The sequence below is a fragment of the Lactuca virosa genome, chromosome 4 (assembly GCF_052849685.1).
Source record: "Lactuca virosa cultivar CGN04683 chromosome 4, Lactuca_virosa_CGN04683_v6, whole genome shotgun sequence".
Lineage (NCBI taxonomy): Eukaryota > Viridiplantae > Streptophyta > Magnoliopsida > Asterales > Asteraceae > Lactuca > Lactuca virosa.
Window position 1 is genome coordinate 95,243,140 of NC_136429.1, and position 13,114 is coordinate 95,256,253.

Below are 13,114 nucleotides of genomic sequence, written 5' to 3' on the forward strand. Positions count from 1 at the left end.
AAAATTTGGGTTGTTTAAGTTAAACTAAAATTTATATTTAAGTTGACCATGTAATGTTATATTCAAATTAATAATTTAAATATTTTATACAAATTGTTCCAAAATTGTATCTTTAAAATGATAATGGTTTACATCTAACAATATATTAAAACTAATAAATTAAGTCTAATATGTTAAAAGTTAAAAAAAAACATAACTTTATGAGTAGAAGTAAAGATATTATTTTAATAATGAAATTTAGTTTATATATGATTACACTTTAGATTTGATATTTATTTAACGTTATTAACCAACTTATAATTATTATTAGAAAGAAATTGAAAAGTCATGAGAGTTTCAAATGAATGTGGTGAAAGGAAAAATAAATAGTAGTTTCAAATGAATGTGGTGAAGGAAAAAATGTTTCCTTTATAATATAGTATGACTAGGCGAATACTCGGGTGTTGTGCAGAATACAACAATATATCTGAAATCTTTACAAATATATGTTTTTTAAATATATCAATGACATTATTGTTAGCTCTTATATAGTAAAACTTATAATAAGTTGGCGTAAACATTATTTGTTTTGAATTATATGATAATATAGACATCTTTAAAAATTCTATAATCTCAATTGTCTCAATGATCTCTACCTGCGAGTTACTCATGAATAAAATTAAACATAATATATGGTTTAATGATATTTATATTTGTTGTTATGATGAGTTAATTTTAAAAAGTTTATTTGCTTAAGATTTTAATTTCTATCACTATAATTATTTAAAACATCAAACATTGTTTTTGTTTTTAAAGTTAACAATATGATTTTTTATATAATGTTACTTTGAATTATTGTTGTTGTAAGTTATTTAAAATAACGTATTTGTAAACTCTTAATTATTTTAATTTGGTTTCAGAAATTTAACTTTTTAAAATTTATTTGATTTATATTGTTAGTTTCTTTGATTATAATTATTTAAAACAACAAACATTTTTTTGTTTTTAAAGATAACATTATAATTTTTTATATAATATATTACTTTTTAACTATTGTTATTATAAGCTATTTTTAAGCTACTTATTTGAAAATTCTAAATGATTATAAAAAATAATTTCATGGGTTTTTTTGTTAATTTATGAATACAATATAGGTTTTACACTATAATTTATAACTTTTAACTATTTATAAAACAGTCTCCCTATTTTTTTCAAGTTTAACTGAAATTTTGATTTAAGTTAACCGTTTAACATTATATTGAATAATTTAACTATTTTGCATAAAATCATAAATTATGCAAAAGTTGTAACTTTAAAATGACAATTGCTCATATACGACAACATACCTAAACTAATAAGTTAACTATAATATGTTGAAAAGTTAAAGTCATAATTTTATAAATAGAAGTAAAATCTAATATTTCAATATTATAGTTTACTTAATTTATGATTAGAATTTAGTTTTTACATTAAGTTAACATTATTAACTAATTTATAACAATTATTAGAAAGAAATTGAAAAGTCATGGAGGTTTCAAATGAATGTGGTGCAAGCAAAAATGTCTCCTTTATAAGTATACTAGACGAATGTCCGCGCATTGCGCAGAAACACCTATATAGTTGAAGTCTTTACAAATATATATATTTTTAATCTATCAATAACGTTGTTGTTAAATTTGATATAATAATTCATATATTAAATTGATATGGTGTATTGATTATTTTGAACTATATGATAATATATACATCTATTATAACTGCATAATCTCAATCCTTTTAATGACTTCTACCCGCGAGTTACACATGAATAAAATTGAAGATAATATATGGTTTAATGTTATTTTTAGTTGTTGTTATTGTTATATAATTTTTTTAAATTTATTTGCTTAATATTTTAATTTTTATCATTATAATTATTTTAATATTGAAATTTAGTTTATTTATGATTACACTTTAGATTTGATATTTATTTAATCTTATTAACCAACTTATAATCATTATTAGAAAGACACTACATATTATCACTTTTAACTATTTACAAACTATTCTTTGGGTTGTTTAAGTTAAACTAAAATTTATATTTAAGTTGATCATGTAATGTTATAATTAAATTTATAATGTAAGTGTTTTATACAAATTGTTCAAAAGTTGTAGCTTTAAAATGATAATGGTTTACATCCAACAATATATTAAAACTAATAAATTAAGTATAATATGTTAAAAGTTAAAAACATAACTTTATAAGTAGAAGTAAAGATATTCTTTTAATATTGAAATTTAGTTTATATATGATTACACTTTAGGTTTGATATTTATTAATCTTATTAACCAACTTACAATCATTATTAGAAAGAAATTGAAAAGTCATGGGAGTTTCAAATGAATGTGGTGAAAGGAAAAATATTTCATTTACAAGTTTATATATATATATATATATAGAGAGAGAGATAGATAGATAGATATAGATATGATATGATATGATATGATATGATGATATGTGATGCCGACACTAAAATATACATATCTAGATTTAAATTTATAAACCTAACTACTTATCTACAAATCCAACAAAGATGAAACTTTAACATGCTAGGTAATTATAATAAAACACATGCATAAACCAAATTCATATAATCCATAAATTAAGAGACTAACTCATAGTTTTAGGTTTCATCTAATTAAACGAAAGTCTACTAAATTAGCCATTCATGGAAGAAGGTAAACACATTAGATCATAAGAACTCAACATGATTAAATTAATGCAAACCGAATGTGATGTGTAGTCTTCAAATCTTTAAACTCAAACGATCTCTCCTTCAAAAATTGAATTTCACAGGTTTCTGGCCTCTAAAATTGACTATCCCTCCAGAATATCTCCAATCCAACCTCTTCAAAGTCGATATGCAAAGGGATATTTATAGTTTCCAAAAATCGTGTCTCACGTCTTGAGAATTAAGGTCTCACATCGTGATCTCAGTAGAATTCGTGTTCGGCAAGGAAACCGCATTCCGCGTAGCTATCTTATGGAAGAATCAATCTCACGTCGTGAGATTATACTTCTCACGTCATGAGAACTGAGAATTAGCATTTGGCAGAAAAACGAAATTCGTCCGAAATTTTATTTAGTTTACGAAACTTTTTGATTCTCGTCAATCGGAGTTACGAGTCATGAGATATGGTCAAAATACTGACGAGGGGTCAAGCTGTCCAGCAACATCCTTTTTGTATCTTTTTCAACTCCAGTCCTCAAGTATCCAACTTTTGTCACTTCTGGTCCTCTTTCTTCAATAATGTCATTTTTAGCTACAAAATAGAATTTAAACATTATAAGTACCAAAAACTTCATTATTAACTAAAAGGTAGCATAAATGTATTAAAATAATGTCTAATTATATGTATAGATATGACAATATCAAAATACTCAACACTTATCTTTTGCATGCCCTCAAGCAAAACTAATCTTTTAAGTTAGACTTTCATACCAATATTGCATAAGACAATCTATTTAAACCCAACTATTACACTAAGACCTCAATGCACATATTTGTGTCTAAAGCTCCTAAATACTTCCTAATCCTAAATACTCAAAATCCTTATGAACATTTACCCCTTAGTTTGTATGACACTCATTTTTGAAACCCTCCGAATCCATCATTAGAAAACTTTCTTAACCTCAATGTATTTTTGGTTAAACTCCTAAGCATACATATGATAAAATAACCTAGAAAGAAAAAGATTACAACTTTAATACCACAATGAAACTCTATGAATTCACCTCTTCTTTGATATTTGCTTTTCGATTTCTTTGAATTTAACACCTTCTTGTTTGATTTTTTGGTATCTTCAACTTTTTTATTCTTTAGAATTTTTGATCTTTTGATCTTCATACTTTGATAGCTCCAAAATCCTTACAACTTTTTTGTAAATCCTTATATATATATATATATATATATATATATATTGGTTAGAGGTATTAGTCTAAGTGCAATGACTACATAACCTCTCCTGGATAGATTTCAGTTACACGTTGCAAAACTTATTACATCGTACAAACTACCAGATTACCTTTCATATCTCATGACTTTTCACTATGAAAGGGAAGCTACAAATATACTATAACATATGTTGGCTCGGTTAAACATTTGAGCTCGTATCAGATCATCCCACATAATACTAGAAACTTAAGTTTTTAATTATCACTAGATTTAATTTTTAGATTATTATTTCAAATCTATAAATTTTTCTTAAATTTTAAATTTTTTCTATTCTAGCATTTTTTATTTTCCAATTTAAACTTAAATTTCTTTTTCGACCCCCTACCCCACACTTATTTCATACAATGTTCTCATTGTATGCATAAAACTATTTAAGAACATAAAAGAATAAAAATGAGAAAAATGAACAAACTCCCCTAATGTAGTAGTGGCGAGATCGAATTCTGAAAGTGTGGAAAACTCGAACATCTTGAATATGTAATTGGAACTTGGACTTTGTTGGTGCTCGTGAATGTGCCGAATAAAATGTGAATCATAAACTTGCATCTTCAAAAAGTGTGGTGCATAAAATCTTCAATGTAATGCATCTCAATGTGGAAAAGCATACGCCATATTGTATGATTGAAAGAAGAGAGTGTAATGCAATTTCTGGTGACTCACGATGTGAGATGTAAGAAGTCACGACGTGAGTATCGTTAAAATCGAATTCCAAATCGCGATGGTTTCTGCCTCACAACGTGAGAAGTAGAAAATCACGTCGTGAGAACTGGGTTTTGGCAGAATGCATTTTTTAACATCCTTCTATGCATGTAAACTTCAAATGCTCTCGTAACTCATTAAGACTTGTTTTAAGACCCCATTTTTTATGGAACTCTTTCTTCTCTAATATATCTTCGCACGAATGTCACCCCACACTAATAAAAAAAGTATGGTCTTCGATTCTTATCTCTAACGCTCACGAATTCTCTTCTTTTCTTTTTTATTTCTCTTGATATGAAACGATTCTGCGAACAAAATAAACCAAGGAAATCCTAAAAGTGAAATAAGAAAACAAACATCACACATTCGGTTATAACAAAAACAAAACAAAGAAAAGTAAAATAAAAATCAAAAGGATAAAAATTCATCAAACATCGGGTTGCCTCCCGATAAACGCTTCTTTTTGTGCGAGTCTTGAGCTGGACTCTCAACTTAATAAACTGTCAATATGCTCGTTATTAATCCATTCGTTTTATCGAACACTCTTTTCAGACCAACTTGTAGAATTTGACCTCTCGTTTTTATTTTTGGCCAAACTAGCGGGCATCTATTTAGTCCCATAAAGTTAAAAATCGTGGGAACCGGTTGGTTGCTTGTCAGAAAAGGATCGTTCTTCGAAACCTTCTTCAAAGATGGAATTGTCACCCCCATGCGTTGAAACACAAACCGAACTACCAGGAGCTTGCGTCGTGGTAAATCACATATCATGTCGTCGTTTTTGAAAGTCTGGTTGTTTTTGTTCTTCGTCCGAACATTCTTCTAGCAAACTTTCCAGCTCCTCCAAATTTCTTTCTGGATGAAATTCCTCCTCTTCTATCTCTAGCTCAGCTTGTTCTGGTTCGTCAGGAAGGATGTCATCCATCCATCTTTTCAGCTTCCTTAAATCTTTGTCTAAGTCATATCCCTCATCTTTTCAAGCTAATTCCTGTTCCACTTCCTCAAGAAAAACGTCAAAAGCATCGAGATTTGGAAAATACATAAAAAAACAAACTAAAAGCAAAATAAATAAAAACTGAAAACTACTAAACTCACGTCTGAGAACAGTAAAATCAAAAAAATTAATTTTTGCAGAAAATTAACTTTTTGCGGTTTTAACCCCACAAAAGGATCGATTAACCTAAAGCAATTAAATTAATAACTGAAATAGCCGGTCCCCCAGCAACGGCGTCAAAAACTTGATGCTGGCATAAAAATATACGTATCTAGCTTTAAATTTATAAACCTAACTAGTTATCTACGAATGCACCTATATGCAGTGTATCTAGTCAGTATATATAGTATAGTAAAGTAAGTTGGGTATCGAACACAAGGAACAAATTTAGCTAATAATTTAAGTACTAATAATTAATCTAAAAACTATAACTAAAGAGGGGGGTTTTTATCTGATTTTTCAATTCAGATTAACTTAAAACTAGCTAACACTTTAACTAAAAATGGTTGTATTCAAGATATTAAAAACACTTTCTTTAGTTTCAAATCCACCTTTTTCCTATGGTTAGTTCTTATTTATGGATTAATAAAGTTGGTTACCAATTTGTATGTAATTAGCAATCTTGGTCCAATCTACTAATATTTTTATTAATTCATGTACTACTATGTAATGGTCATACACAAGAAAACACAAAATTGATTCATAAAGATAATTGGGCTATGTAAGATGTATATCTAGATAATTATCTATGTTCAAGACAATTAATCAAACACAATTATGATCAAATTATGTTCTCCAACACAGCTAAAGTTGTTACCTTTATTACTCAAACTAAGATGTGGTTAATCCTAGCTCTAGCAATTTAATGGTCACTAAACTACTAGGTAAGCAAGTTCATGCAATTTAATGGTCACTAAACTACACTTAACTTGAATTAAAGAAACAAATATGAAACTTTAACATGCTAGGTAATGATAATCAAACACATGCATAAACCAAATTCATATAATCCATAAATTAAGAGACTAACTCATAGTTTTAGGTTTCATCTATCTAAACGAAAGTCTACTAAATTAGCTACTCATGGAAGAAGGTAAACACATTAGATCATAATAATTCAACATGATTAAATTAATGCAAACCGAATGTGATGTGTAGTCTTCAAGTCTTCAAACTCAAACGATCTCTCATTTAAAAACTGAATTTCGCAGGTTTCTGGCCTCTAAAATCGGCTATCCCTCCAGAATATATCCAATCCAACCTCTTCAAAGTTGATATACAAAGGGATATTTATAGTTTCCAAAAATTGTGTCTCACGTCGTGAGAATTAAGGTCTCACGTCGTGATCTCAGTAGAATTCGTGTTCGACAAGGAAACTGCATTCTGCGTAGCTATCTTCTGGAAGAATCAATCTAACGTCGTGAGATTATACTTCTCACGTCATGAGAACCGGGAATTAGCATTTGGCACAAAAACGAAAGTCGTCCGAAATTTTGTCTAGTTTTCAGAACTTTTTGATTCTCGTCAATCGGAGTTACGAGTCATTAGATATGACCAAAATACTAACGAGGGGCCAAGCTATCCAGCAACATCCTTTTTGTATATTTTTCAGCTCCAATTCTCCAAGTATCCAGATTTTGTCACTTCTGATATTTTTTCTTCAATAATGTCCTTTTTGGATACAAACTAGAATTTAAACATTATAAGTACCAAATATCTTCATCATTAATTAAAATGTAGCATAAATATATTAAAATAATGTCTAAATATATGTATAGATATGACAATATCAATATGATATGATGATAAGATTTGATATTATATGATATGATTGTAACACTTGTTTTTTGTGATGAAAATATGTTATTGCATTTTATGGTTATTTTATTAAAAATGTTCAAAAAAATATGGTTATTTTGTTAAAATATACTATATATCATTTTTGTGATTATCACTGTTAATATCATATAAAAAAGGTTTTGACAAAAATGGTAAGTAAATTGCGATTTCTTTAACAGAAAATTGCTAGATCGTATTTTGATGATAATTTGACAAGACCAGCGATATATTAGCAATACTGCAAGATGAACTTTATCTAGTTTCCATCATTGATGATAAGTTGTAAAAATTGTCTAATTAGAATTATTAATCATTTAGTTGGGATAAAATTATAGAAAATTTCCATATAAACACCAAAGACATATATCATAGCCCGTATTCATATACCTATGTATTGTTTGTGTTTATGGTTGTTTTTGATATATGAATCATGTAAGTTCAACTTCAACATGCAATGAGGTAGGACTTTTTGCTGCACCAATACCATGTAGGATTTGATATATAAAATCAACACATATTATAGAGGATGTCTCATCGGTTATTACACAAGGGTGTACAAAATAAGGAAAGGACAATTGGATTAATTATTATCCTAGTTTATAAGCTACATGATATGTTTATTGTATTGTATGAGATACATCTATAATAGTGGCCAATGGGTTATATCGAGATTTTAAGTTTTTATTTGTTCCATTTATACATATACATGTTTCAACACCGAAGGGTAAGTATAGGTGAGTATCCGTCTAATTTCGCCCAAACTGAACCATCATCTTGAGGTTTATGTAAAGTTCGAACGGGGACCAAAATTGGTATAATCGATTCTTAAATTTTAGGAGTCAACCTTGGAATTGCCACTTCAGATTCAGGACAATGTAACTCGGTTACGTTATATTTTTTTACTTTCGACATTACAAAAATAATTGTTATGCAAAGAATAGTAAAATTTTCAAATGCTTAAATGCATACATCATAATTTTCTAGTGACGAGTCTAGAATAAAAAACCACATGATTCCCTAACCGAGTTCAACTAGGCTGGTTCAAGAGAAAACCAGGTTCATCCAAAAAATTACCGCTTCAGCCTATATAAAAATTGGTGTTGAAAGGAACGAATCCATATCGGTCATTCCTTAAATGTTTTTGACTAAAACCAACTTATACTTGGAGTAATCCGGTCTAAACCAGACATTTGCAAACTTATGGTATGAAATTGTGAAAGAAAAAACATTTATTTAGACTAGAAAACTCCCTCACTGCTTTCTTTTTGGAGTCGATATGGAACTCATTCATGCCACAAAATATGATATGTCTTCTATTGTTTATAGTTTATACTTTATAGATCTTTTTTTTCAAAAACATTAAGGTATGTCTTTCAAAATATTTAAGGTGGGTCGTAAATATTTTTTGTATGTAATTTGTTGTAAAAATTTTAGATTTAGGTATACACTAGCCTTGTCCCTGTAATTTTCTCCAAAACATGTTCTCAAAAGACTAGAAAAACCATAAGAAATTTACTTTGTTATTGATGTTAAGGGGGTGTTTGGGATTGTTTTTGAACATCAAAAGTCGTTTTTGTAGAATAACTTTTTACAAAAGAAACTATTTAAAATTTGTTTGGATTAGCAAAATGACTTTTGGTGTAACTTTTACATGTAAAGTCACAAAAAGTCACAAAAGTCACCTTTTTGTGACTTTTTGAAACCCCTCATTTTCCTTTATGCAAAAAATCATTTTCAAAAGAGTTTTTCAATTACCCAAATATCTTTTGACTTTTTGAAGAAGTTAAAAGTTAAAAATCATTCTAAAAGCAATGCCAAACACCCCTAAGTAAATAATTTACAAGATACTATTTAGTTATGAGGTTCAAACTCATGATTTTGGAATTAATTATAGAGGCCATTTAACCACGTAAACAAGTTTAATGAGATATTAAGACGAAGGATGTCAAATATTTACGATAAACAAAATATAGTATGAAAGGAAACAAAAATCCGATATAAAATATACTATAAATGAAGAATTGTAAACAAAATATAAAAAACACAGGAACAAATTTCGATATACTAAAAACTAAAAATATTGATTTTAATTAATAAAGTAACAGATACCCGGTGGTTTCGGTATCAAGTAACTGGATCTGAAATTGGTCCCGGCTGGTATCTATCATGTAACCGTTCCGGAAAAAATGAGAATTGGAACCAAAAGCAATGATCTTTTTTCGGTTCCGAAACCGGCAAACGGATACCTAGTACCCGTGCTCACCCCTAGCAGCACCAATGTTTTGCTGTTCAAATGGGTCAATAGGGTATTTGACTTTTTGACCTTTTAAGAATAACAATTAATCGTACTTTATTGGGAAAATCAGAAAATGTGATACTTAATTTTGACTATTTCTAATCTCTGAAAGTACGTTGTCAGTTTGGTGAATATATTGTTTCTTTTAATTAAATACTCAAGAGAATGGTTGGCTTGTATGGGGGATGAAGTAGTCAATGGGATGAAAATATTAAGAAATCGGTTTTAGTTATAAATGGATTCATCATATCTCTCATTTAAATCAGATCCGGTCCGAACGGTAGGCAACACGGGCGGTTGCTCAGAGCCCATGTCTCTAAGGGGCCCAAAATTCCGAAAATATATGGTATATATAGAAAGAGAAAATCAATTTATCTAAAAATACTAGGAAAAATATTTTTCTTTAAATTAGTTGTTTTTGTAATGTTGTGGCAATATTTTTGCTTTTTAATATTAATAGTGAATTTTATAAAGGTTTGTCTATTTTCAACTTTAAGGTCAATTTTTTCTTTTCACTATGGGCCCACTATATCTTTGGACCGACCCTGATTTAAATAAACACAAGGAGATCAAATGATCAATTGAGAGTCTAGCGAATGATTTAGTGTTAAATCTACATTTGGAATATCATGTGAGTTCATGGGTTTGAAAACTATCTACATATTAAATTAAGTCTTTTTAACTAAAATATGATTGTTCTTATGTTATGCATATTTGGTATTATAATATATGGATGTTAACTAAACTAAATCTTGTAAACGAGTTTATTAACAAAAAAATAAAAAACACTTTTTTAACTAATATCCGATTTGTTCTCGAAACACTCTTTTCACCTCAAATTTGTTTTTGAAATTATGGTGTTTTTTTTTACAAATATTTATTTCAAAAAAACTTTTTTTACTAATGTCTGAAATTTCGTTTCGAAACGTCTAATATGATATTTTTCAATGAAATATATAATTTTAAAACATTGTTTCTTACATACCTCCATTTGCTGTCTTTTTTTTTCTAATTAAAAAAAAACGATTTATAATTTCTCAAAATTTAAGAATCGTTCTTGAAATTCCAAGGTTTTATTTTTATTTTTATGAAATACGGCATTTCGGTCATGGCTTCTGAACCTAAATGTATTTTGTCAAAAAAGAACATTTAATCTGAAATATTCATTTCCGATTTGTTGGTTATATATATATATATATATATATATATATATATATATATATATATATATATATATATATATATATATATATATATATATATATATGAGTTATTTTCTTTAATAATAATTTAAAATATATTTAGTTTTGTTAATACGTCTATAATACATCGAGCCGTTTTTTATAAGAAAAATGTTTAACCTAAACTTTGAAGTACAATCTTTTATACCCTTATTGCATATTCATCAATGTTATTGGAGTATGGTGTGAGCTGTTTCAAAAGGTATCTTTTGGCGTACAGTGTTTCACTGTTTTGGGCTAAAGTCATGGTTGTAGCATGATGCATGCTTTGTGATCATATTAGTGTTGTGTGATACACTGCATCCATTATTGTTATAATGCATGTTGGAAGCCTTCATATATATTGCAATTTGCATGATGTATCATTTTCATTACACCATTTCATGCATTAATTAAGGTGTCATTGGGAATCTATTTATTTAGGGTGTTATTATATGTATGGACAATGATAGTTTGTTACATTGGACTTGTCCTAGTTGTACGAGTAGAAGCTGTTACCATAGAAATACTCTTGTCATATAAGTATATGAAAGTGACAAACATAATGATTAGATATTACTCAGCGCAATATACATGTTAATTGTTATAAAAAATTACTCACATTATTATGGTTTTGTTTGCCGCATATAAACTAACTTGTAACCTTATTTATCCTTTTAGCTTTTTGCAATTTATTGTTTGATAAGACAATAAAATAGTTTATAATTATAAGTTAGCTCTTGACAAGTTGTTTGATATAGCTAACTTATAAACTTTTCAACTAAACAGAACCTAAATTTTATACCAATTAGCAATTGATATTTGTTGCAATAGATGGTTCTATGCCAGTACAAAAGTTAAACCTATGTGTCATTTAATATTATATATTATTTAATAATACATAGCTATTGTAAACTTTTACTATAAAAATAATACCAAATATCAAATAACATGTTGCAAAGAGGCCTCTTGGATACAACGGTGAACTTTCTTGTCTGAATTGTGGCAGTTGGCGATCATATCGAAAACTGTAAGGGTATATTTTGTAATAAATCAAAAGTAGTGGGTTGTTTCAGCAGTTCTCTCAAAAGAAACAAACAGGTTTTTGTAACTATGTATATACCGAATATGCTTATTTGTAGAGAGTTCTACTAACCTGTTTTAATGGGCCCATCCAACAACTCGACGCGCTGCCACGTGTCATACCAGCTGAAAAGTTAGCGGATAAGGCGCAGAAAGGACTGTAATATTTGTCATGGATGACGTCATCGTTTCAAGGAGACAGCACGTGGGCTGGCCAACTCATTTTGAAATTTCAAAGACCGGTTTTTTCCACGTAACGGCCGAGAAAATAATATTAGTAATATGGAAAAAGACACATTCCGCATTTAATAAATATTAGTCAAAATATTTAATATGTAATACTGTATGAGATAATCTTTTAAACTATTGGTTTTTATATTTTAGCAAAAGTATATCTATAAAATATTTCTCTAAGCTTAGGACTAGTTAGAGTTTCATAATTATATTATTAACATTATTAATAATCTGAGATTCAACAAAGAAAATATTTTATTTTTACCTGGTTCTTCGTTTATCGTTAAAGTCCAACTATCCTTATATCGTCTTCTCAAAATATTATAAATAAATAAAAAAATGTCAATACATATCGACGGAAGGCAAACGGACAACAAGTTGTGTGACAACCCGAAATTTCTATCTTGTACAACCATTCAATTCAATCAAAATCAGACTTGTTTCTGCTACCTATTAGCACTGTTTAGAGTCTGTTTGAGTGTTCTAAGCTTAGTACCTTCAAAATGTGATTTTAGGAAGTATACTCTAGAGTTCAATGTGCATCATTCAAGCCATAAAACTCCAAGAATTGGAGTTTACGGCCATAAACTAGAGTTTACGGCCGTAAACTCTATAGTATATATATGACACTTAGTCATTTATTATCACTTTTACCATTTCAAGCCAAAGAACTCATTCTCTCTCAAGTACCATCCGATTCTTTTCTTAGATCTTCAAGATTGTAAGTGTTTCTGCCCTTGATTTGTTGATATCCTTCAATATCTAGTGAATATACATG